Below are 27,987 nucleotides of genomic sequence, written 5' to 3' on the forward strand. Positions count from 1 at the left end.
TGTGATCTCTCTCAATGAAGCTGCATATGATAATAAAGGCATTTTGTAGTTGTATTTCACCTAGATTTTAAATATAGGTGAGGGATTCTCAGGCTTAGCATGTTTGTTTATTAGTGATACAGGTGAGTGTGAGAGTAAGAGCTCTGGGTCCACACGCATATCAAGTGTTTGGCTGTCACAGCAGCTGTCATCACTTTATTGCAGCTTGAGCACAGCTCCTCATTCTGGTTCATGAACCACAGTTTAGATCCTGGGGCTGCTGGGCTCAACTCCAATCATTGTGTGATGTTTAATCCACTTTTGCCTTAATTCTTCATCTGTAATACAGGGAAAATGCATACATTCCTATGTTTTCCAGGATAAACATGTTTCAAGATTGTGACGGTTCTGGATGGGGACCAGAAACAGGAAGAATAAATGTTTCTCTTTTCCTATAAAAGTGGGTGGAATTTTTATGGGAAGGGAGGAAAAACCTTTACATTCTGTAGCAGAACAATAATTTCAACTTAGAGAAAAACCTAGAAGTCTCTGGCAGGAAGCTGTACTTTTTGTCAGAGATCTCAGGCACCTCTATATTACAATGCATACCTATTATGCATTTTTCCTTAGGGCTATCTCTCAGAAAAAAATAAAGATAAGCTCTTGGATAAACACTCAGCCAAAATGCCAGACAATGAAGAGGGGATTCCTTGTGTCTTGATCTCTGTCAGAAAACACCAGCTCTGTGAAAAAGAAAGCATGGTTGGCTAAAAGAGCAGTTTCACAGCTAGTTGATCTTTCTGATTCTGTGTGGACAAAGGGCATTTCTGTCTCTGCAACTCCTCTCTGCCCACCTCTCCCCACAGACTTCTTTGCTCTGTGTCAAGGTTCTTTCTCTAAACAGATGTCCAGGAACACACAGGTCAGCAACATGCACTTCCTCAACCTCTTGTTCTCTGAGATAAGGGTAAAAAGAATAAAAACAATAACAAATCCGAAGTTGCACTGTATTTATAGTAACCAAAAGCAATATCCTTCTAGGCTTGCCTAGCAGCTCTGGCATTCTTTTGCCTCGTGGAAGACTGCCTAGGAAAACAAGCAGTTCAAGGAAGAGATCCCTATAGATGTATTTCTTCCTAAAAATCCTGCATGGTTATGAGTCTAACTCATCTTTACATCCCCAGATATTAAATGAGGCCAACCATGTAATTTTCAGTGCCACCAACAAAGCAGGGATGTGGGGAGGGCATGCACCTCATCTGTCTCCCGCAGCCGCTGTGGCTGGCATGAGTTCTGCTCATTGTTAGGGCACCAGACTTTCTTCAGGATTTTCTCAGCAGGCCTCCACTGACCACATGTGCTTGGCCCAGCACGTGATAAGGTTGCCAGCAATGTAAACACGTGCTCTGCAGAGTGCTTTAATAATTTGCAAAGAAAGAAAGAATTAACACAAAAACTCTTGATCTTACTCCTAGAAGCAGTTCTGTTCTGGGGAACAAAATCAGTGTTTCTCTCATACATATTTTCTGTGAAGACAACCATACTGTGTATCCCAAGTTGTGCTTATTACAGGATTCAGCTAGCAGTTAATTGCATCTATTTTCCCTCAACATCAGGAAAGTAAAAGCTGTTTTGTTTGGCTGACTATTCTCCTAAATAAGACTCCCTCCTAACCCTGTTCACTGTCCCTCTCTGAGTTTGCTTTCTCTTCCTGAGGATTGAGCAAGTCAAATCATCCCAGTGCTTGGATGTGAAGAATCATACCACTCTACATAATACAGTTCTTATCTCAGAAGGGGATTGCTAATTTAATTTTCCTTAATTTGAAAAATATTTAAATAATTATGTTATTACTGTTATTTGTCCAATTATTAAAGTTGTCCAACACTCCCGTATAGTGGTGTGCTTCTATTTGCTCCTTTGTCTCCCAGATTTCCATGTTTTCATGCAGAGTAGCTTTATTTTGGTTGATAACACTTGTAAGTGATTTTTTAAAATCAGCCCAAATCACATTGCTGAGAACAAAGCTGAGAATAAAGTATGTCACTTAACATATGAATACATTATTTTCCAGTACCATTGGAGTATGCGGTATCCTTCTGTCTAAGAGCAGGGTCAGGAATTTGGCATGATAACCTTAGTATTAATGTACAGCTTTTATCCTTAAAGGAAAATTGTCAATTTCTGTTCCAGGTTCATTAAGAAATGCAATTATTCTGTATAAAGGATATTCATACAGAATTAACATCTTAGACCTTGATTTACCAGCTTTATTAGTAATGTTTTCAGTGTAAGGGATTTTTAGGGTACAATTTATATGTGCTGTTTTATTGAAGCACTTAAAATCTTATTTTCCAAATCACATTTTCACCCTACTGAGGAGGTTCTTTAGCATATTAAAATTCACAGACATATGCACACAAACACACACAAAAAAAATGCTCTAAATACACCATTGATTAACAGTAAACTTTTAAATGAAAAGTCTATAGACTGAAGCAGCACAAATAATTATAAAATCAACATGAGGAGATTTTTTTAATGTAGCTTATAAAGCAGGAACAGTGGCACTGTGTGTTGTTTCCTGTATTGAAAGCAGCTATTATTTGCCACTTCTACAACACTGCAGCTTGAATGAGACATTAAAAATAGTGTGTCTCATTTGCCAGGATCTGAAGCTGCCCAGCTGGAAGAGCAGAGAATGGAAGTGTTGAGGGCATTCATGAGCAAGACATGCCAGATTCTGCTATCACTCCTACTGGTGTAAGCCTGGAGTAATTCTTGTAAATCTTTTTTCTGTTGTTATGGTTGTTTCAGAAAAGTATAAAGCAAAACCATTTGATCCGTTGTATAATAAAAAGTCATACAAAGCCAAATAACTGCTCAGGATGCATAGAATCATGCTTTAGGGTACAGTATTTGTAGTAGAGGTGCTACTCCTCATACTACTCATATAACTTAAAGAAGTTTCCCCTTCTTTCACGTCACCTTTCTGGTGACTCCATGCTATGCCCATATCATATGGTCCCACTCTACCCTGGAAGCAAACACTCTGGTGCTCTCAATGTGATGCAAGCCAACTAAAAGCAGAGATGCTGATTTGTATTTCAGCAATTTTCTTTTGGAACTGGGACTCAACTGTGTGTGCAAAGGAGCTAATAAAATCAGAGGAGAGTTTCTGTGACATTCATCACACTATAATGTTTTTTTTCAGTATGAAACAGCTGTAGAAGGATTATAAAAATGTGGTTTGCCAAACATATTTTAAATATTTGAAAAAGGATTTGGTGGCATTTTCCTTGTAAAAATAACTGATTCCTTCAGTGTTGACTAATGTGATGTACATAAGGAGTTTTGGCAGCTATACAGAATGAGGTGTTTCAGCTGTTGTTCATATAGGCGGACAATTCTAGAGATGTACAGATGTGAGGTACATTAAAAATGTAGCTGTGCAAGCTTTCGTAGCATTCATGATTCATAGATGTTTTAAGAGGTGAAGAGCAAAACCTTGACATTCGTCTGGCATTGTATTGTTTTCACTGGGGAAAAACTGTGTTCATAAAATCAGGAGCAGGACCTCAGAATCAGTCCCATGCTTAACACCACAGCTGGAAGTCCCGGGGAACTGAGAAAGCTGCAGACACTGCCATGCTGTCGAAGCATGTGGTTCATGGAATCACAGATCCACACTGGACTGCTACTTCACACCCCAATTTGGGATGTGCAGGGGCATCAAGCCACAGTGGAGATATGGGCTGAACCCAGATTCCTCTATGCCTCCCACAACTCCACTGAACAGAAGTGTACATTGTCTACACGATGGGGACATTCAGACCTATGGGTAAGAGGAATGTTTGCCTCAGAAGATGCAGTTTGTAGGAGCAGCAAATGCTCCTGGATCGGATTTACTGTGCCAGCTGCAGGGCAAAGTGACTCTCTGCTGGCTTGCTGCTGGCATTTAAGGGATTTTGGGAAGTCTGCAGTAGGTCTGATCTGACTGTTTGAAATCTGCAGGAAAATGGACCCACAACGAACCCCACACAAATCACACTTCATGCAAAAATGAATCCTCTGGGTCTGCCCATTCCTGTATCCATATACTGCAGAGCTGGACTTGCTGGATTCAATAGACATGAGATGGAAAACTTACCTGCACGTGTGCTGAGAGTCTGACGCATCCAGAACATAGGAATGTTGATAACACAAATGCTCTGCACTGCACACAACCATTTTCTGTCTAGGATTTCAGGGAGAAAATATAGGAGTCCTAAATCACTTCAACATATATCTGGAGACACCATGACTGTGTTCATCTATTCCGTCCTTTGAGGGTCACAGTAGTGTCTACATGATTGTGCACTTGTGCTACATCCAATGTTGCACCAGGTCAGAAGTAAAGTCCTTGCTAGAAAAACCTCAAAGATAAAGAAAGGCATGGCATACCAGAAACCTAGAAATAATTGATATATGCTCTTTAATAATTAAAAACTTCCATCTCAGCACACAGGCAAAGAAGGAGTGCCTTTCAAAGGTATCAGAGCTTAAACACAGAAAATGAGATTTTTTTGAGGAGAAGGTGGAGAATCCCAAGGAATGTGTATCACAGGGAAGTCATAGAACAGCATGAGGAGAGGATCTCTAGTAGGCAGATGTTGCATTAGCTCATGTTTTATTTTTATGATATAGAATCTTGAGGAGTAAATATAGTAATCCTGGATAGTAAATCCTGAATAGCTGTTTTAGAGCTTTTTGGTACATTATTATGAGAGAGAAGGGAAAGGTTGCATTGTATAAATGAAACTGCTTGCACATCGAAAATAGCTTGCTTTGACTATTTACAGAAAAATGGCAGGAAAAAGAGAACTGAGATCAGCATATGCACAGCCTTGTGCTGTAACCCACACACTGTCTTTCCTCCAATTGGTACAATAATTGACATGCATATTGGAAAGCTTGCTACTGCAAAATATTCTATGCTTCCAGCTCTCATGGGTACATGATTTACACATTGAGGCTGCTGGGCATGCTTGAGGATGTACTTCGAACTGTGCAGCACTAATACCGCATCTTGCTCCAGACATCACTTTAGAAATACGAAAGTCATATATTCCCTTTATTGTGTATTGAATATCAGAGTAATAAAATTCTGCCCCAACCTATTGCAATTTAGCCTACATGTGGGTTCAGGAGTTAATAGAATACTAGAGAAGATTGACTAGCAGGTCTCATTCTGAAATGCCAAATTGAAGAAAAGGCATTTCTTCACCTATGAAAAGGCAAAAAAAAAAAAAAAAATCTAGATTTCTTGCTTTGTAATGTCATAAATAAAAAAACTTTACATTTTGAGCATTGCATTTTTGCCCTTGAAATGGAACAGGAAATTGAACATCTTCCTAAGATGTGCAAATAAACAAATAGCTCTGCAATTTTAACACATAAGCATACAGACACTAGGAATTTGCATTTATCAGTATTTTGCTAGTAAACATATGTACTAGTTTTTATACCCAACTACAGGTTTCTATTTTTAATTTATAGTTACATTTAATAGGGCAAGCTTTTTTTACTTCCCTTTCTTTGTTTCTCAAAGCAGGCAGCTTCTACTGAGGACGCATAAATACCTTGTCTGTATTGCCTCTGCAGGCAAGTGTAGAGAAGCCTCTATTTTAATGAAAATGAGGAAGTTCATAAGGCTGATGCTTGTAAGGCTTAGCAAGCAATTATACTTACTCTATAAATACTAGCTGCACAGAGGCCTCCAGTTATGCTGACTGACACTAGCACAGCAAGAGTTCTGGGTCAAATGCAATTAGACTGGAAGTAATGTTGGAGTAAAACTCAAATCTTTAACAGGATGAGAGGCTGACAGCAAAAACCCATTTTCTCCCACTCCGTTGAGGTCATGGATGGTACAACAGAACACACTTACAGCATTACACATCTCCATCGCTGTAGCTAAGAGAAAAAAAAAACAGAACTCAATTTCTTATTTAACATCCAGCAACAGCTCACATCCCAGTCTTTACACCCCTTTCAAACACTAATGCTCACACACAGCTGTTAGTCAATTACAAGAATGCTTTTCATTTCTGTTCCCCCTTTTTTTTCTCCAAGAGCAAAATTCCTTATGACATTTTTCTGAACCCCCAGTAAAACTGTGCCACAAAGCAAAGAAGAGGAAAATAAAATCCTTATTATTTTAACATCTCGGTGTTGGCTGTAAGCAATTGGTGCATTTTGAAATGAGCGGTTGTACTCTTGAATCCTTATCACTGAGAGGAGAGAAATAACATATACCTTGACAAATCCTCACAGAAACCCTCTGGAATAAAAACAGAGCTGTGTTTAAATGCATGCTCCAAAGGAAGGATTTAACATGACTTGAAAGGATGGGATTTGCTTACTGTTACTTAAGAAATGAACAAAATATTTGAAATGGTCAACTGATATTTAGCCAAAATAATTTTTTGTGAATGGATGTTTATTTCAAAGAGGTATTTCATTTGGGTTATAACTATCTCAAGCAGACTAACTCACTACTTTTGTTCACATACTGTATGTCAGCAAAAAAGTACCCTACTGATTACAGAGCCAGAAGTATTTCTGACATGTACTAATACTTTGTTTTCATTCCCAACATTTATTAGTTAGCATTTAGTTAGCTATAACTTCACTTCTTTTCTACAAAACTCTAAAGGTGCAGAATTTGATGCCATGCTGAACACTTGCAGAGAGTGTTGAAGGAACTTGCAGTCCTTTAATGAGTTTGTACAAAGGAAAAATGAAAGGTTGGTGAGAATTTGGCAGTGCTCAACAACAGCAGTTGTGCCTTAAAGGGATAATTAGAGCTGCTATTACTTTTTGCTATTAGCTTTAATATAGTAGAGGAAAATGCACATGAACGTGAAATCATAGGCCCCTGGCATTCATACCAAACACCGAGGTTTGTGCGATCATACTCTGGCAACTGCCATGCTCAGATGTGTAAGCTTGGCGTTGCCAGTGGTATTTTCCAGTGACAATGCGAGGGCCACACGTGCACAAACTGAGCTCTTACCCACTTGGAAGTAGAAGAAATTTGTGTCCAGAATTCATGTTCTAATCTCTCCAATGTGTTAAAAATGTTTTGAATAGAGCAGATTGCTGCTGCACAAAGAGGAAAACATCTCAGCCAGAAAAACTTCCTAGGCCATGGCAGTAAAATGGACAGAGAAGAGAGTCACCAGAAAGGAAGCGAGGAAACCAGAAACAAGACCACTGACACTTTGTTTCATCCAAGGAAGTGGCAAATCCTTTGACCTCCAAAAGGCAAACACCACCAGGAACTGCTCAGGGAACTTAGAAAGCTCAGCCTTCAATCAAATTGGCTTGAAACTGGCTAACTGATTCAGAAGTTACTGGGAAGACACAAAGGTACACAAGTACAGTGTGATAATACAACCTCTGCTTGTTATCAAAGCCAGGCTAAAAGATAGTCTGATTACTCCAAAGAAGATAACAGAAACTGTCAGGAATTGATTGTTATTTATGGTCTGATTTCAAGGTAGACTCTAATTTACTTAAAATACATATATATATATATATATATTTCAAATCCAAGTTTGCACCCTGTAGACGTTTTAAATAGTTATGAATTTGAAGAACTCTAAATTTGCAGGATTTGTTGAGATTGATTTGGAAGAAAACCTATAAAATTTAGAAACTATGCATTTCTTTTGACAACTAATAAACTTGTAACTTCTAATAACAGTGGGTCTCAAGCAATCAAAATATAGCACTTTAAAATACCTATTTTAGCTATTTTGTAGTACAAGAGTTTAGGAAAAAAAGTATATTATTCCACACTAAATGTTATTAAATGAATGATTCTCTATGAAAACCAAAACCCTAAGGGATTTTGTATTAGATTTGCATAAAAAAATCTTCACATTTATTCAAACTTTGCAGGTGCATGAAATAAACACATTATTTGAACACTACTGCCAAGCTTTGTGAAGGCTAAGGTGTATTATTAAATTGTAGTGAAGCCTCTGGCTCAAGACACCAGAAACACTAGCACAACTCCATTCAGTCATTAGCACTGTGTTGGTAAAAAAAACTGGTTCACCATCTAGATGAATAATTCTCTGTGCTTTCATCTCTGCCATGCTGACTTGCTTTACTAATTTGTTATCCTCTTGAACGTTCAGAGGCATTTTCACTTTTCTGTATTTTCTATCTTACATTGCTTTCTGTTAAGTACCTGTAAGTGATTCACTGGGGGATGACATAAGGTTTTTTCTGAAATTGAACTATTGCTTTGTTTGCTGTAGAGAATATTAAATTAAATCAGCTTCTAAGACAAAAATGAGCAGTTCGTATAAAACTTGCTCTGAAAGGTTAATGAATATCAGAAATCCTCCCAAGTGAAGGAAGGGAGACTATACCTAGCCAATATAAAACTTATGCAGCAAAACCTGCTCCTTTAATGTAATTCTTCTGATTTCAGTGAGGTTACACTCAGAATAAATTTGACCTGAATTAATCAAACCTATCCTATTTTCAGGAGAGGTCCAATATCCAACAAGGAAACAATACCCTTCACACGCCAGTAGTTTATTGGCAAAGTCAAGGTCATTGTGTGGTCATAAAACAGTATGGCTTATTTCTGCTATGACATCTGTTTGACTAGCTCAAACCAAAATTTTTTATTAAGGCATTTGAGGAGTATAAAATATACACAAAAACTGAAAGCTACTACAATAAGAGGAAAGTTCATTGTGAATTAAATTAATTCTGTATTTAAGAAAAAAATGTGAATGAATGATGTTTTTGATACCTTACAAGTGTTAGTTATTAACCAGAGAGTGAGATCAGTTCTCATAGGAGAGTAACAGTCAGACCAAAAGATGACAACACAGAAATGTAACCTGTGCGTTTACCATTCAGTCTTTTATAAAAGGACCAGAAAATAACTCTGGGTGCAATTTCATTTTATTTATTTATTTTTTTAAGAAATTCAGCAGTTGAGGTGTTCAGAGGCAGGAAGACAATGAGACAATTTGTAGCAAATGACAGATAAACCATAATTCTTAGAAAACATAATTGGAGTAACTTCAGTGACCTTTTCTATACAAAGCTGATCCTTTATGTGGAAGACATCTGTATTTCCTTTGAGAAGAGCACCTGGAGGAATTAAGCTCCTATTTAAGATACCTCATCTGAAAGCCTAAAAAGTGAGCGCATCCTGACCAGTGCATCCTTTTGCCTTCACTGTGCAAACTTACTTTTCATGTTTTTACAGAGTTATTTTAGATTTATATACAAATATGAAGTGCAAAATGAATGTAACCCAGCATGTTTATCCTATTCATAGTGTTGGATGAGGCTCCGCTACATCTATGCTTCAGTAAAGATTGTTAATTTGGTAAAACTTTCAAGATCATGAAACACTGTCTGTGCACTGAGCCAAGCAGTCACAAAGCCTACATCCCTTACAGAGCACAGCACAAGGGCAGGATGGTGTTACAGCAGAATACCACTGCACCATTGTCATACTTGCGCACTCCTTGCCAGGTATCTGCCAGAAAGACCTGAGCCTGGGTTGCACTGACGTGTGTGCTGTCATAGTTCAACCTGTGTTCTGTTTTGTTTTGGTTTTGTTTGTGGGTTGGTTTTTTTGTTTGTTTGTTTGTTTGTTTTGTTGTTGTTGTTTCAATTTTTTTCTTTTGTTTGTTTTACATTTTAATGAAAGAAAAGCGTCCAAATCTTCCAATTCAATTTAAAGAGTGGATGATATGGGGTTGGAGGAATACCCACAGCTAGACATTGCTAAGGCTATGAGGATGTGAGGAGGAGAAAGGCCAAAAGCAATGCTAGACATAAGGGTGCCATTTAAAACATGTTGGTATTAGACAACAGTCATGAAGGGTATCTCTTAGGCCAAGTCATATCTCTGTGCCAGGAGACGTTTACATGATACTTGTCAAGTTCCTTCATCAGTTCTTGGAGTCAATGCAGTTTCTTGGAATCAGTGCAGTTTTAAGTTATCCAGTGTAAAGAGAATTTTCCTCTCTTTCTGGTGTAGTCTGGTGTAGCTCAGCAAACACTCCCACACTGCATCTGGGGTATCACTCCATGCATTCTTCCTCTCAGTCTCATACTGCTGTATGGGGAGGAGGATTCAGCAGACATTGGAGGTCAACTTCTTATGGAACAACACAGTCACCACCATTAACTATGCATTTTCACCAAAGGTGAACAAAAGCCTGCATGTCGTGCTCATCATAATCTGCACCAGCGGAGGTTAACCACTGTCATCAGGGGACTAATGTTTAGCCAGTGTATCAAAATCCATAAACTTATTTTCAATAACCTGAGCTGGTACTGCACTGCCCTCTGTGCCCTGGTTTCAGCCCAGATGGGGTTAAGAGCACACTGATGATCAGTTGGTGCTGAAGGCCAGGCCAGGCAGAGAATAGCCACCCTGTGATGGCACGAGTCAGGGGGCAGCCGCAGCATGAGCTGTGCTGGGCTAAATGTGGCCTGCAAGCCACAGCGTGGACATGCCTGACTAAACAGACAAGGTACCCCTTTCCTCGTCTCTTTACCACTCTTCGCTGTCAGATCAGAAACAAAATACATTAGTTGGTAGCCTGTGTTTTCCTATCCTGAAAAGAAATACATTAGAAAATGGAGTAAAAAGTATGAGTAAATGTTTCTCATTGTGCTATTTGTATTCTGTCTTTTGCAGAGTATATTATAATGGATAAAAGGAATATTACATCACCAGAGGCAGAAATTCAGTGCATGGTTCACTGCAGATTACAGAGCCTGAAAAAGCAAAACAAAGACAGTAAACATGTTGCCTTTTGTTCATACAACATAACTATAGCAGCAATGACTAGTGGGAAATTTCTCAACTAACCCTTCAAATGTATATACATTTTATAAGCTTCTTGAAAATTACAGTAAACTTGGAGAATACTATTTCTGCAAGCTTTTTGTACTTGAGTAACTCAACGACAGCATCTTTAACAGATTTTTACTGGCATATTATAAATGACGAATATATATTATATCAACACAAATGCCAAGAAAAAACAACAACAGAAACAACACAGCCCTCCCACCCAAATCACATAATATAAAGGCAAATAGCATTGCTTCCTCCTCACCAGAACTCAGTTGCATGATGTGCTTACAGGAATCAAGCAAAACAGTGATGTTCATATAGTTCATACAATTTTGAGTATCATAGATATGAGCAAGCTGATTCCAGCTGAGACATAAACTATATTCCCATGTTTCTGTATTCACACTAGGCTGGGCAATCTGAGTATTACTGTTGTGATATTGAGTCTTCTCAATCGTAGTAAAATTTTAAGTTCATTTTTTTCTAACTGGAATTCCTTCTGATTTTTGTTCTTAATTGAAAGAAAGCTAAAGCCCCACAAATAATTCTTCTCTACCTAGGTTAAGGCACTTGTTTTTTTTATCTCATTACAGATTTGTAAAAGTAATTATTAACACTGCTTTCCTGCTTCTGTTTTAGGAACTAAGAATAAATTCCTGCTTACCGTTACAGCAGGAGTGGAGAGAAAAGCATATTTAAAATCAGGTGAAAAATATGAGATACAAAGGAAGACAGAGTTTGTTCTGCAACTGGCTTTACTGGTCTCTTCTAGGAGTTGCCCAAGTCTCCCTGTCTCAGCCTGAATTCCAGGGGGATGCCATGCCACCATATCTACACAAATAATTGTGCTGTTTCCTTCACCTCATTTGCAATGTCACCAGAGGTCTGCAGTTTCCCATTTTGATCAATCCTTCTTTTGAATTATCATGCTCAGTTAGGGCTGTTGCCTGGGGTTAAGCAAGAACATTTCCTATTGTGCAGGTCCTCTTCCCATCGTCTAGTGTGGATGGTAGACACAGTAACCACAGGTTGCAGCAAAACATTGGATGAACAGATAATACTTGAGTATTGAAGTTAAAAACATGAAAATTAGTCTCAATCTTTCACTATTAATTTTCCTCCCCCCCCCAAAAAAAAAAGAAAAAAAGAAAAAAAAAGAGTTTATTGAGCTGCAAGCTGCAGGTGTCTTGCTTTTAAATTGAGCTTTCATTGCACTTTATATTTGTCCTTAGGTGGATAACCTCTTTGCTCCATATAAAGACCCTACAAGTGAAATTTTCACACTGTGCCATTTTAAAAAATTCTTCTCTCTCGTCTTTCAAATGTCTGTTTAGAGCTAGTCATGCTAAAGCTTCTACTACTAATCAATGCAGAGAGCATGTTCTGGTCATTCACTGTGTCACCACTTTAAAAGGAGAAAAAGACAAACTACTGACATCTTCATAACAAGTTACACCAAACTGTAAATCAGAGGAAAATTATTCATGCTGTGTTCTGGATGTGACATATTTAACTTCAGCCCAGGTTCTCTCTCATGCTCCACCTGAATTGTAAAGCAGATATCTCAAATCTAAAAATTCTTGACAGAGATAAAAGAGAAAAACTACTCATGCCATCAGTGTGGACCAGAATATCAAAACACTTTCAGATTTGCAGGATAACCAAGACGGGTATGTTCTACCCATTCTTATTCATTTCTCCAGGTACCAGCACCCAGATGCAGTAAAGGAGAAATGAGTCATGAAAACCCAACCCATGAAAACCCAACCCATGAAAACCTAGGCATTCGGACAGAACAAAGAACAGTATTTCTTTTGTACTGGGAAGTTAGAAGAGCCATAACTCTAATTTTTGCAGCCGGAGTGTCACCAAACAAAAGAGAAAAGAAATGTTTATTTGTTTTGTTTTGTTTACTTTCCTAAATAAGTACTGGATCTGTTATTTCTATCTTTTTTTACAGTATTTGTGTGGCCTTCTTTGTCATTTTCGCATCTTGAAAATATTTACAAATAGAAATAATATGCACTACTCCATGTGACACAGCTTTCCTGTTAATGAATTGATTTTCAAGATCACACAAGATGGTTTTTCTTTGGATATTTCATTCCAAAACCCAGGCAAGTGACCCAGTACTCCCACCAATATCTCACTGACAGTCATCCCACCTCATGAATATACATACACAAGCTAGCCCAGACTACCTACCTCTTATCTTGCCTTTTCACCAGTGTTTCTGAACTTGTTGAACCTGTCTAGGTTAGAGTGAAACAGGTAAGGAAATTACCTAATTTATATTGTCTGGCTGTATATTTTCTAAGTCTGAAACAAACAAATATTTTATTTTCAACGACTTTTGAATGATTTTTAGTATCATTTTCATGCTTCCATTTTATTTCAAGATGCACATGATTTGCTATATTTCTGGAAATATGGATAAGCAGTAATAAAAACTATTGTCCCAGGGAAAAACAATAGCTAAAGCATCTAGTAATGAAAGAGACTGAAACAGATCACCATTGTCAATCTATCTTCAGGTAATTCTCTCTTACAGGAAATGTGGCTTGCTGAATTAATGAGCAACTCCTGGGATTTTGGTTGGGCAATCCAAGCCAATATCTATGCTGGTTAAGATCTTCACTGTCAATGAAAACAGGATTATATTTTGGATTCACAGTCTGAACTAAAAACACCAAAGTAGATGCCAGTGTGTTTGGATCAGGCAAGTGTTCCTTCTTGGCACCCCCTTTTCTCCACTTTGAAAATAAATTTCAGTTTCAGTTTTATACTAGACAATTTCTTCGCTGCTACTCACCACAGTTTTCTGTTTCCTTAGAAAGGACATAATGCCCTGAGATACACAGTCATTGATGACACCCTCTTTCCTGAACATAAGCCTTATGATGTGCAAGAATTTTTAACAGTAACCTCTGAATTGGAAACATATTCAAAAATAGAGACACAGAATGAGGTATGACCCTAGAGATGTATACACATTCTTTTCTTCAGTTAACTGTTACTCTGTGGTCTTCAGGAGGATATTGATGTGAAAAGGTTATTCGTGTGCATAAGTATCTGTAGCTGAGCCAGACTTACAGAGTGTAAAGATGTGCAAGCCTGGTTATAGGAATGGAGCTTCACCTCTCTGGCCTTCACTTCATTCTTAGTGGAGAGAAAGATGCAATTCCAGAGGACAAATTGTGCCATTCATATCAGCTTGGAATGTGTTACTAACCCGTCTGGAACTGAATATATGAAAGTACTTAATTACTGTTTCATCTTACCGAATCAGCCTGTTTGTCAATCCTTGGGAAGGTAAATCCTGTAAGGCTCCTGATATTTTAAATTTCTGAGTAGATTCAGAAGACTCACACAAAATTTCTACTAAAAATCCCTGTCTTTCAAATGTCCTTCGACATACATACATTTGTTTTAAATACATTTGTACAAAGCAGAATAACAGACTAAGAGATACTTTGCCAGACAACAATAATTTTCCTTGGGCCAGCATTTTAAAATGAACTGTAAATATAATTCTGAATCTCAGAATTATCTTATTTGAATCTGCATACCTGCAGTTCAACAGATCAACATGATTAAATGGATCCATGATATATATATCCACTGATATACTGTCCTGAATAACTTCAACTGACATTGACCTTTCTTTAGCTTTTTTTTTTTTTCTGTTTCTTTGTGATATACTTTGATCATATGTAAGAATATACTTTTTTTTAAGGCTTTCAATTACAATACAGAACTATTATTATTAACTAATTAATTTCATAGAATAGAATCATAGAATGGTTTGGGTTGGAAGGGACCTTTAAGATCACCTAGTTCCAATCCCCCTGCTGTAGGCAGGGATATGTCCCTCTACACCAGGTTGTTCACAGCCCCATCCAGCCTGGCCTTGAATGCGTCCAGGGAAGGGTCATTCACAACCTCACTGGGCAACCTGTTCCAGTGTCTCACCACCCTCACAGTTAAGAATTTCTTCATAATATCTAATCTAAATCTACCCTCTTTCAGTTTAAAACCATTTCCCCTCATCCTGTAGCTCTTACAAAAAGTCCCTCCCCAGCTTTCCTGTAGGCATACTTCAGGTACTGGAAGGCCACTATAAGGTCTCCTCAGAGCCTTCTCCATACTGAAGCACCCCAGCTCTCTCAGGCTGTCCTCATGTGGGAGATGTTCCAGCCCTCTGATCATCTTCATGGTCCTCCTCCGGACCTGCTCCAATACATTTCAAATATTTACTCTTATTCTTACTTACTACATCTTACACTGGCTTTTTCTTTTTCTTCCATTTAATCTCCAAGGTTCAGGCCCTCTTATAGCAATGTAAGGAAGCATTTAATACAATACTTTAATCATCACTTGGGGTAATGTTTTCAAACTAAAAGGTAGGAGATTTAGATTACACATCAGGATTTCTTTTTTCTCAGAGGGTGGTGAGGCACTGGCACAACTGCCCAGAGAAATTGTGAGTGCCCCATCCCTGGAGGTATTGGAAACCAAGTTAGATGGGGCCTGGGCAGCTGAGCTGGGGGGTGGCAGCCATGCCCAAAGCAGAGGTTGGAACTAGGTAGACTTTAAGGTTCTTTCCAACCCAAGATATTCTATGATTCTGTGATAAAATACCAATTTTCAATTTGTTTTTAGTATGTAATTATATTACAGCAAAAACCTATTAAAAACTTTGAGATATAATTTTATTTTTAATAACATTTTTTGATATGTGATTAGCCTACAGTTGTTTTTCTTGCCAACATTCTTTTTTTTATTATTATTAACAATCAAAAAGATAATAAGAATCCTATGGAACTGGTGGTCTAAAAGAACTGTATATAACTTCAAGTTTACACACTACATCTAACAGAAACACTGATTCACATTTGGCAAATGCAGCCAACTCTCATTTATCCTTAAGCAGGTAATGTGCTCTGTTGATCATCCGTGCTAGGGATACAAAACATCAAGTCCAGCAGGGCATTTAGTGATACACGAAGCACATTGTTAATACAGCTGTACTGCTTCCAGGGCTGGAACAGACCCAGATGTACACCTACTTTCCCACAGAGCTTTGAGTAATAGGCTCAATGGATCCAAGTTTTATCTGTGCATGAGTTAAAGTTCACAATCAAGAATTCTGGAGAATAGCCTGAGTCTTGCAAGCCCAGCACTGAAACAGGATTTGTAACATTGGCTGGCTCCTTGCAATGGTACTTCTGCATTATATTGTACAGACCCTGATCTACTTGTTTTATTCATTCTTTTCCATTATGTAGCACAGCTGAGCTGTCTGTTACTCTGGATTCTATCAAGATGTAAGAAGCAGTATGAACACTGCATAGAGATTGTGTGATCGTATTCCATACTTAGCACATGACAGATAGGGAAAAGTTTTCCATGCTGTATTGAACAACAGCCAAGGAACTAATCCAAAGTCTACTGAATCAGTGGGTATCTTCTTGACTTAGAATATGCAGCCAGAGAAATGCTTCAATAGCCTGAGAGAGATGTGTGCTCTAAGGGAGTCAAAGCAAATGTTTTAAGAGATTAATTGCTCTAATCAGTAAATTCTACAGTAAATAGATACTATTTAATGACTGCAGATGTTGCTTTGTGAACTCCTGGAGTAATTGGGGTGGTGCCTAAAAAGCTGTCTCATCGGTTTTATACTTGAATTTTATTGGTAGTTGAGTGTTTTTTCAATAGGAGCAACTATTTATATCAGTTATTTAGTATGCATACCTTACAAATGAAACAGATTAATGTTAGTCAGTCATAATGTAATTTTAAAGTAAAATTTCTTGTAACATTAGTCCACAGACCACCTCTAAATTAATATCTGCATTGAAAATGTAATTGATTTTCTTTTTGTCTGTCAACATTACCATCAATTTAGCCCTCCTGAAAGAGAAACTGAAGTTTCTTACTTAGAAGGACAGTAAGAAAAATCAGCAACACTTCGCAGTCAAGGAGAAGGGTCATTTATTTTTTTCATGCACGTTATCCTTCTTACAGTCACAAAGAAATATACTGCACTAAAACTGAAATGATCTGTTGCTAGTGTTTATTGCTCTTTTCTACAGATTTTATTGGATCTCTACAAGGAATACGAAATCATTCAGCAACAGTTTCAGAGGTGCCAAGTTATGCAGCATAAATAGATTAATTCAATTGTGTCTCTATTGCTGTGATTGTAGGAACCAAGTTATCCTAAATTATGAACAAGCTTGAGTGACACAATAGTTCAGTGTCCCCTGAGTCATTTAGGACACCGACAAAGCACAGACATCATCAGACATCAGTTTGGGTCCTGCTGAGTGCACTGTAGCATTGATGAGACCGCTACTTAGGACGCCAGCAACATCCTCCCTTTTTCTTACCAGGGCTGGCCCCAGCACAGGAGCCTCCTCATCCCTACAGGAAGAGAGCAAGGACAGCTGCTCTTCCTGGAGTTAGTTTGGATCATGCACGGCAGAAGCTCCACTGGGCCTGACACTTGTTAAGGAGAATTTCCCTTCCTTGTCTGATTAGCAATTCCTGAAATAGAAACATATACATTTCCACAGAAAAATAATGTGATCTCTCCAAAATTCACTACTCCAGAATGGTAGCAGGTAGAAATAAAAGCAATAGGTGGGACACTGCGCTTTATCTAATAAACCTGTCTGAGCCAAGATTGCTGTAAGTTTTGGATTATGGATCTGTGACCTGCATAACTTGATGTCAATCAAATGCAAGTTTATCATACAACTCCAACATAAAAATCGTTGATGTTCAAGTAAGAACAACACAAGTGTACGGCATTAGAAGTGTATTAAGTAAAAAACAGGGAAAAAATTAAAATGGAATTCTCTCCAAGAAGCATTCTTTGAGTCGTCTCAAATTACAGAAGATGGAGGGCTCACCTTCCTCTACATCTGTGTAGTTAAATCTGTAGACTGTAAATATTCTCTCAGGTTGCTAAGTGAGTTTATTTTGCACCGTTCCTGGCATAAAACCATTCACCAGCTTTTCTGTAAAGTCATGTGCTTCATGACTAGCAATCCCCAAAGCCCAGATTTTTGTAGCTGGATTATAGCCTGTTTGGCAAATTAATATCCTGTGATATAGTTATGAGGAAAAGCTGGACTGCCACAGACAGGCAAGTTTTCACCCTTTTGACCACCTCAGTCTCCAGCTTCCTGCTTACCAAATATGCTATGTGTCTAGAGATCTATTCTCCTGTCAGCACCAGCAAAGCAGGGATTAAGAGCTTTTTTTCAGTCAGTCTCCATGGCATCCTGTATATTTTGGAGAAAATCTTTTGTCGTAGCAACTGAAAAGAGAGAGCCACAAAGGTGCTGTGAGTATGGTGTGATGCACTCAACCTTTTTGCTTGGTGCTTTCATATATATGGAAGACTTGGCCTTGTAACTGACATTACATTTCCTGAATTAATTTTGTTTCATACTTCCTTTGATTCCACATGGTTAAGGCATTCTGACCGCTGTTGTACTGTGAGCTGACAAGCTTTACAAAATAACACTAGTCCTCAAAAACATTTCTTGTGCATCAACAGCTGAATTACCTACTCTTTTCTGTACAGAGATGCACTCTCTTATACTCTAAGTAATCTCTGAAATATCATCTGAATGCTGGATATCCTGAGTCAGTCTATTACTCTAGTTTTAAGGATTTCCACTCCGAGGAATGAAATGCCTTTGAATTTTCCAATTATACTAAGACCACCTTTAGCAAAGGCTAGGTTAAGATGAAAGAAAAATGAATAATGTATTTACCAAATACAAATAACAAATTTGCAGAAGCTTTAGAAACAGATGAGTGGAAGTGAAAACAGAAGCACGCACATATCTACAGCTTAGATAAGCTCCAAAGGTTTCTCTTACCCTGCAGGATGCAGCTGACAAGCTGATTAGATGCTTCATGGCCTTGTCAGTCTCATTCTATGCAAATCCTATGTCCTTAACTTGCCTCACAGAAGTCTGAATTTGCCAGCTTCTGCTCCTTTTTAAGCCCCCAACTTTTTTTTTTTTTTTTTTAGGGGTGGGGGGGAGGGGGCGTTGATTAAATGTGGCTTCAGCTTCATCTTCTATTCTTCAAGCATTTTTTATTGATAGCTTCCAATAAGAGGTAGTTTCAAATTTCCTTCCCCGGAACTACTGGCTTTCTCCTTCTGCTTTGGAAATTCTTATATTCCTTGGACATGCCCAGACGAGGGCATTGCTTTCTCCTAAACTCAGTGGAATGTGCTAATGACTGAGCCCTGCAAAGGGAAGTACTTCATTATTATTCAAATGCTGGAGCAGAGCCTTCACCAAAACCTTATGTTTTCATTTAAATATATAGTTCTGCAGTTTTATCACCAGAGTTATCATAGAGAAATCATTACTGGGTTTAATTTGAAAGTAGATAAAGTGGCAAGGTTCTGGAATATTGATGGGTTTGAGGGAACACTAGGTCCTAATCTTGTTATTGAGCAGTACTAAGACTCATTTATTCTCTTCATGTTAAAGCAAGGAGTGTCTGCATTTTCCTCCTATTCCTTTTCTTTGGTAACCTCAGTCTGCAATTATAAACTATCTATAAATAAAATATTTGTTGAAATAAATATGAGTCATTATCTCCCAGATTTGAGAATTCCTATACAAACCTCCATAAATATCTTGGTAGGTTTTCCAATAGTCCTCGCTGCTTTTACACGAGACATTCAGAGGATACCTAAATCTAAGTGAGAAGGAAATTATTCACCTAACTGTGAGGCCAAGAGAATACGTGCTTTATACATAGCTAAATAGAAATGGCTGATATTATAGTTATATAATATATGTATCAGCTTGCTGTAAAACATAAGTGCTAAAGAAAAAGTTAACATCAGAACCACCAAGCCAGCTGGATGATGAAAAAGCAGCTTCAGCCAACACCGGATCCAGCAGAGCTGTTGAAAGATCAGGTTGAGTTCATAATGAAGTCACCAGATTATAATCTCTTTTAAACTTTGGATAAGGTATTTGGATGGATGAGGTAAAAGGAGGAAATATAACACAGATTTTAAAAATTTTGGGTGACATCATGGGCGGAATGCTTACATTGAAAATTGAGTATGTAATAGAATTAACAGTAGCAGAGTGTGTTGGGGATTGATTGGCTATGTTATCCACTCACTGTGTGTGGAAGAAATACAAATGCAGTATGACTGATCAGCCCCCTGAATAAATAATGAGTTTCCAGTACTCTACTGGTGTATTTCATAGATCTGTTTCTATCAAGTTCAACTATACAGAAGCATCTGAGTTCAGAGATGATTACCGAAAAAGGAACAAGTAATATCAAGTTGGTTTTGTGGGTTTTTTTAGTCAAATATTGGACTTTCTAAAATCCTGCAGAAAATCGAGCACCTTTTCTGCCCCTTCTTGATGCAGTAATATTTCTAGAAAATAATTTAAAAAACAATAATAATAAACACAGTTCCTTGTGGCTGAAAACATTTTGTCAGAAGTAAAAATACCTCAGTTAATAACATAACAAAGTTTTGAATGTCACCCAGTAAAAAGTACAAGGTGCCACAAGTGTCCTACGGATATCAAATCCACTTAAATAATAAGGTAAATGAAAATTTAATTAGACTTGAACCTCTGAAAAACACTAATTTGTCAAGTCTTTTCACACAAGTGGGCCTGTGTGGGACTTGCCTTTGGGACACAAGTTACCAAGCAATTAAAGTAAGTGCTGCGTATCTTAAATTCCCCTTGATTTCAGGGAAAGAAAAGGCCATAGGTATAAAAAGACTCAAAGTACCTTGATGCTACCCACTGGAAGTGCTCAACTGACTGTAGGAATTCACCATGGCCAGTGAGCAAAAATAAGCATTTCCCTTCTGTCAACACCTCATTTGCTTCTCCCTTGATTTTCCTGTGATAAGGACTAAGCTCTCTTTTGGAAATAATTGTTGTTAAACACTTACGAAGTGTACGACATACTGAAGATGCCACTATTCTGATTATCACTGTTCTTGCTCGCAATAGTAGCTCAGAAGTATTTCCATATTACAGCACTCTCCATAGGCACCTCTGGAATTCACACGCTTTCTGATTCAGGCAACTAACAAACATCTGTGTCAGCAGGATGAGGAACATTTGGAAATGGGAAAAATAAACTGTCCTGAAACTCATCAAGAAAATTCTGTGTCTTGAGCTTACAAGTTCTGTCATTCACTAAATGACCTCATCTTCTCTGTACTACTTCTCCAATGCTTTCTGCCTTCAGATAGTAGTACTGCTGGGAGGAAGGGCAGCAGGAGGACTTCAGAGGGATGGAAGTCCTATTCCCAAACAGTCCTTCCTCTCACATGCATTACAATTTCAACCTTATGGATGAAATATTTGCATTTTACCACATTTCTGTTAACAATGTTATTTACTATCATTATCAAGAAATAGTAACAGTAATCCCTGTCTAGACAATTTCCCTTGATGTGACCTTTCAGTACATTAAAAAAAAAAAAAAAAAAAAAATATTTCTTTATCTGGGGAATGGTTTTCTTTCTAATAGCTGATGTCTTGCCTTTAGAAATTGATATTTCAGAAAGAGAATTTGTAGGCATCTAGGTCTTATAATGTCTAGCGATGATGCACCTCAGCACTTAACAGCTTTACGCACTGTCTTACATTTAAAGGCATAAAGTGTGTCATTACGAGACCACAATGCACACCTCATCACATCTTATTGCTTAATAAGGTCATCTAGTCTGCCCACCTCATTACGTGCAATGGCTAATGTCATATTTCTACCATTTTTCTAGATATATTTTAAAATTCCCAAGGGAAGGTGCTTTCAGATCAGGATTTCAGATCAGGAGTTCACCCGTTCCCTAATCAGTATCTCCCATCAATACTTCTTATAAATATAGAGGCCTCTTGTGCTTGCTTGCTTTAAGCACATTGCTTTATATATATATAAAAATATGTATATGCAGTGTTCAGGAAACAAGATATATATCTCAAGTTTACCCTAAACTCCATAGCAAGCTGATGCATAAGAACACAGTTCTGTCTCATACATGCAAAAATGTTAGACCCGCTTTGCAAAGAAGTTGCACTCCTACACATAGGTGCACTCTTCAAATCTACCACAGAGAGCCACAGTGGGAGCTGAAGGAGCATAATACTCAACCATACATGATCCCTAAGTGAAATGTATATTAATCTTTATGTGAAGATTAGGAACAAGACAAAGTGGTGTACTAAATTTGTGTCAGGTATTATTGCAAATGTATTAACTAGGCAATAAAGTCACATATTTACAGTAAAATGTGTAATTTACTTATTTGTGTTCAAAAAAATCAATGCAAACTTACTCTATTATTTAATAACATTATTCCAGACCCAAACCTTTCATTATATTAAATAGCATGGAACAGTGTTTTGACTGAATGGATTTTCTAAGTATGCGAATTGAACTGAATCAATTTTTGTAATTTCAAGGCCATTCACAGTGAATACAGTTTAAAGAGTCCAAGGGAGCACTACAGCACAGGAGCACATTCATAGTGAATTGCTTTGAAATTGGCTGAAGGCTACTTCATTTTCTTCAACTACATTTTGAAAAGCTTGTTTCCATGGGATAAATTTAATTTCAGGTTGAACTGCTGAATTGATTAAACGTCTTATTGCATCTTGCTGTAACTTTATTCTAATTCCAAAGTTCTTTTTTTTCCAAATAGTAAAAGTTAAAACAACCATATCTTTTTTACAACTAAAATACCTACCTTCTCGTCAGAAACTTCTTCAGCTCTTGTCAACTAATTTAATTTTTTTTTCCCGATTTTTATGTTTTCAATGGCCTTGAGTAGTCTTTTTGTCCTCTATTTTCTGGCTGAACATCATCTCAACAAGATGGCCAAAAAAGCTCTTGACATTCTTTTTCCTGTAAAATTATAATACTTTCAATAGTGCATTATTATGAGCAATTGACAGGAATGTGTCATCAGGACTTGTTAGCATGTTAGGAGGAGGAGAAGTGGAAAGAAGGCAAAGAAAGTTCCAAAATAACATTTTTAGGATTGAGAGAAAGCATTGGAGAGGGAGAAAAGCTGATGGAGTAATTTGTAAATGTAAATACAAAGGGGAAACAAATTTTAATAAACATGGAACTGTGTATAGACAGAAAGAAAAATAAGTTGCTTTTTAAAAACAGATGTAAAGTGAATTTAGTGATTCTAAACTTAAAACATTATCAGCTACCTTCTTTCCTCTCATTTTGTATTTCTTCCTGTAATACTTTTTTCAGGCTACCTTCTATGATCAGTCAGCTTAAGAATAATACCTCTCACCTTTTCCATGGAAGATGTTCATCAGCACTCCAGAAACAAAGCTTTCTCACCCACCTGACTGTGCAGCACTTCATTGTCAACAGCAGAGAGGAGGCACTGATAATGCAGCTGAATCTGTGCTGAATATGGAGCTTATATGACAGCAGAACTGGACAAACTGCATTCCCCAGTCTCCCAGCCAGACACTGTTATTTGGATTTACAACTGGAGGTTAAAAGCAGTTCGATGGGACACTGCAAAACATGACTTACCCACAGTTCTGCACACAAAAGCACTTTACTGAGCAGTATATTATCACAAACTCTACTTTCACAGCTATCAGTAAAGGCTTAAAACAATTTTTCAACATAATCATTATCACTGTGTGTTATAGATGGAAATTGAGATGTCTGGATTGCATAAAGAGTCTTACAATCTCTTTTCCATAACATGAGTATGGGATAAACCCATATTAATGGTATGTACTTCTATTTGTGGTAGCCATCCCATCTTACTATAACGTAAAGGAGAATTTGCACCTAAAACATCATGCTTAACAACAGGTATCTTTTGCAATTCTGTCCAGTCTTCTTTAATCTTATTTTTCTACTGCTTACCTTCAAAGCATCCTGTGGCAATAAGCAGTATATTTATGCAGTCTTGAAAATTTTAGTATTTTTTCTTTATCTCAGATCTTTTGACCCATAATTTAAGTTTTTTCCTTTAGTTACTCTGTTACGAGAAGCAGTAAATATCATTTCTGGTTCATGGTGGTTTTTGACGTAATTTTTCCCCTGATATCTTCTTGTTCATACTGAGAAATAATAATGAGGATAACCACAGCCCCAACATTTGTGGCACACCGTTTGTACCAAATTTTTCTGATGGTACAAGCCACTTACATTTGATTTGTTTCATTTTCCTTCCTTGGCTGTTCCTACCTTTTGTTAGACTTTCTGGCTTCCACTGATCATGGAGCTGGCATTTACACAGAGCTGTCAACAGTGACTCCTCTTTCTTCTCATTAAGAAAAAAAAAACAGTTTTAAGTGTATATAACACTGGTATTTTCTTTCCATGCACAAAACTCTGACTGTATCGATACTGACTTTCACCTCTTGTTTTATTTCCCCATTTCCCATGCACCTGCTAACCTGGTAATGAAATTTTCCTTTTATTTATTTATTTCTTTGTTTGTTTATTTTGTCAGCTTTAGTTTAGTCCATTTTAAGGCTTTCTTTGAGGAAAGCTTTTGCATAAAGCTCAAAGAAAGTTAAAAACAGTTTGAGAAGAAAGAATTTGGCTTTCAGTGACTTGGATCAGAGTATATGTGGAACATTGCTGATCCAGGATAAACAGTGGGAAAGCTAAAGCAATAGTTTCCGATTTTAAAATGTTTTGGATCGTGACACTTCATCCTAAGTCTAATAATGACAGTCCTTTCTAAGCAGCATTACAAATAGGTTCCACAGAACAACCCTTTTCAACAAAGATTTTCAAAATTTCTAGGCAATTATTTTATGTAATACTCAGCTACAGGAACTTCCACTGAGCAATGCTAGTTCCTCTGAAGTCTCATGCCATCAATCATCATCCATATTGTTTTGATCAAAATAGATTCACTGCACCATGTTACCTGATTGCACAGAATATTTTCTGAAAGTTTACTCAGTTAAAAGATTGTAAGTGCATATTTTTACTGTGATCCTTCAGTGTAGAGACGGCGAGCAGCATCTCCCATGTCACCATGCAAAGTACATGAAAGACCACAGCTGCATTTCTGCAGTCTTGCATCCTATCATCATGATGGCTATATACAGTCCTACTCACTCAGGATAGCTGCATTTTAGTATATGCATTTCATTTCTAGGTGTTTATATCAAAATTTCATTCATGGGAGCATTCTGTGTCAAGTACACCCAAGATTCAATAAAAAGAATATCATGCCCAGAAATATAACCTATAAATAACCTAAAAATAACCTATATAAATCCTGCAGTTTTATTCTGCCACAGCTGTTCAGTGAAGTACTGCAGCATTATCACTATATTTTGCAGATATTTACTGTGCCTGCTTTTGGCTGTCTCCAACTGGACAATATATTGTCTCTGTAAATGTTTTTCTGTGCACTGCATTTTTTTTGAAAATACCATATACATACCATAAGGTATGCAACTGCCACTTTATTATCCTAATGTCAGCACTGAGTTTACGCAATGCAACGTCATAGGTCAATCATCATGAAAGCAAACAAAATAATACCACACAGCTGGGGAAAAATGCTACATTTCTTTCAGATTCGTCACTTTGGAACAGAGCAAATTTTGGGAAATAGTACCACTATGGGAGAAGTTATCTCTGAAGGCATCTATCTCAATAGCCATACTACCATAAATATTAAGGCTAGCCTTGATAGGACTCTTGTTTCCCCGCAGTGGGAATCCTGCTGCAAGTGATACACAGAGAGGTCGAGATAAGGGTCAGGGAGGAGGCAGAACATAATTCCAATTTCAATTTAAAATAAGTATAAACATGATTGTAACCAACCTTTTGTGAACATGCTGCAGAACGTTACCTTCAGATCCAGAGGTTTATAAAGGGACAGAAATTTTCAGGCCCAGTCCCTTAAAGATGTCAGTGAATGATTTTCTATGCGGGATCTGTTAATAACTCAGTGGAGCCAGCTTACTTCACACACACCCTAACATTTCATTTAGGACTGACTCTCCTGTGATTCCCAGAGAGGCTGTGCTTAGCAGGATGAATGCATTGCCACCTATTTTAAATCAGGATTTTACCCTTAGTTTTTCATTAGCCTTCTATCACAGGGATCCACACACCATGCAGAATTCTAAAGAGAGCAATGGCATTAATGACACAGTTACAGGGGCAAAGCACAGAGATAAACAACTTCACAGCACAGAGGGCCATGTTCAAAGGACAGTCAGGCAGGGAAGATGATTTTAAGCATTCCTGATCTGCCAAGGAAAACATTACTGCTCTCCATATTCATATTTCATGCTTTGAGTGACTCCTGAGCAGCCTCGGGGAGAGCCCAGCGCAGCAGCTGCTCACAGTGCTGACAATGGAATATGTAACCAAGGGGCCTGCTGTCTGATCAGCCCCCTCCTGACACCACCTCGGCTTTGGTGAAACTCGAGCTGCTTATTTCCTCCTCTGCCATTGCGAGGCACCCGCCTGTGAGTGATGGTGACCCTGCAGGCTGAGCCCTGGGACCTGGCAGAGAGGGGCTGGCAGCCGTGCAGGCCATGCTCCAGACCAGCTGGCCAGCAGGGATCCCGATCTGTATCACTGACAAGGCAACCGCCTTTCATTTCCTCTCATCCCTCAGGTTTTAGTATTATGGCACAGTGAAATTGTCTTTCAGTACTTCATTGTCTGTGCTTGTTAACGTGGCTTTTCTGAGCCATTTGAGTTAGAGCAGGGGAGGCAGTGTGAGGGGGAGGGAGACATAGTGGGAAGGAGAAGCATGGTGTTTTGTCTGATGTTATCACCACAGGCGACTGACCTGAAAGGAAGGTTAAATGAATCCTTGGAAGAACTATAACATCTCTGACTGCGTTGAAAACCTTTGTTGTCGCAAAGCACTTTACAGCATACAAGTCTCAAAGCACTTTTACTCCACTTTTACATCCAGCAATTTTTGTCCAAAAAGATGGTGAAAGGGGCCTTTCTCCCATGTGTAGATACACACAAACCTTAAGCTCATTTACTGTAAATTAGTGTCCAGATATGCGGGGCGCACCACACTCACTCACAGGAGACTTCACCTTGAAGAATTCTTGTAATCATGACAGAGAAGGCACCTTGGAATAAGGACACACCTGAGGTGGGATATTACTAGGCAATGTTATGGAAGTAAGGTTCATAGCATAGCCTCAGTGTACAGTTCTACCTGTTGAAGGTTAGTGAGGAGACAGTTGGGTACTACCTTACTAATGTAATAAAACAGACAGTGTATTTGCTGCAGCATCATAGGAGTCATAGGTCCTTACATCTGACGGAAGAGCTGACATAGTAGCCTGAAGCACAAATTTGCTAGTTAACAGGAGCTGAGAAAGGCAGCTGCATTTACCTTAACCATCTGTCAGCGGGGTCATTTTCCCTCCTCCACTTCCCTCTTTTTAGCACAAAATACCCTTCAGAGAAACATGCTCTCAGAAGGGAGCTTGACCAATTCTCTTCTCCTCCCAAAGATGTTCTCTAACAGCTCAGGCTATCAGCTAGAATAAGCTAAACAACAGCAACAACAGCACACATACACACAGAGACAAAAACAGCAAAAACCCGAGGTGAAGTCATTGCTTAGAATTGCACAGACAGAAGACTTGTATTAAGGGTATATACTGGAAGTTCCTACATTCTTTGCAGAAAAGAAGACAGAAATCCTTTTGCCATCTGCTTGACAATTACACTGCTCCATTTTAAAAATCCCTAAAAATGAAAAAAATTAATAATGCAGTTCAGCTTTTTTTCTTTTTTTTTAACCAATCTACCAGTCTATCTCCTGTATGTAAGATGTGTCCAAAAGCAGATGTCTCAGAATAATATCTGAGCTAAGTCTAAATGAAAAGACTTGCAAAGGATGAGCTACAGATTACGTAGATCTGACTTTGTTGATAACAGGGCATAAGCTATTTGCCTCTGAGCATTAGGTGGAGCTTTTTTGGTGAAGTTGTATGTTTCTAACATACAAACACAGGTATGTTCAGCTCATCTGGTTTAAATTCTTCACTGTAGTCAGAGATGAATCAACAATGCATTAAAAAAATGCA

General features: G+C 38.0%; 3 long non-coding RNA genes across 3 annotated transcripts in view; all 3 read right to left on the reverse strand.

Annotated features, from left to right (window-relative positions):
- LOC112532117 overlaps positions 1-27,987 on the reverse strand; it is a 214,778-nt gene that overhangs the window by 115,741 nt on the left and 71,050 nt on the right. The gene's annotated exons all lie outside the window — the stretch shown is intronic.
- LOC124417817 lies at positions 8,579-18,869 on the reverse strand. Its single transcript, XR_006938730.1, has 3 exons — positions 18,772-18,869; positions 10,748-18,200; positions 8,579-10,123 (listed from the first exon to the last, which is right to left on the reverse strand). It is a non-coding gene; the product is annotated as an uncharacterized LOC124417817 (long non-coding RNA).
- On the reverse strand, positions 22,650-23,319 carry LOC121110196. The gene is made up of 2 exons (XR_005858660.2): positions 23,268-23,319; positions 22,650-22,807 (listed from the first exon to the last, which is right to left on the reverse strand). It is a non-coding gene; the product is annotated as an uncharacterized LOC121110196 (long non-coding RNA).

Source organism: Gallus gallus, chromosome 3 (genome assembly GCF_016699485.2).
Source record: "Gallus gallus isolate bGalGal1 chromosome 3, bGalGal1.mat.broiler.GRCg7b, whole genome shotgun sequence".
In the NCBI taxonomy this organism is placed as follows: domain Eukaryota; kingdom Metazoa; phylum Chordata; class Aves; order Galliformes; family Phasianidae; genus Gallus; species Gallus gallus.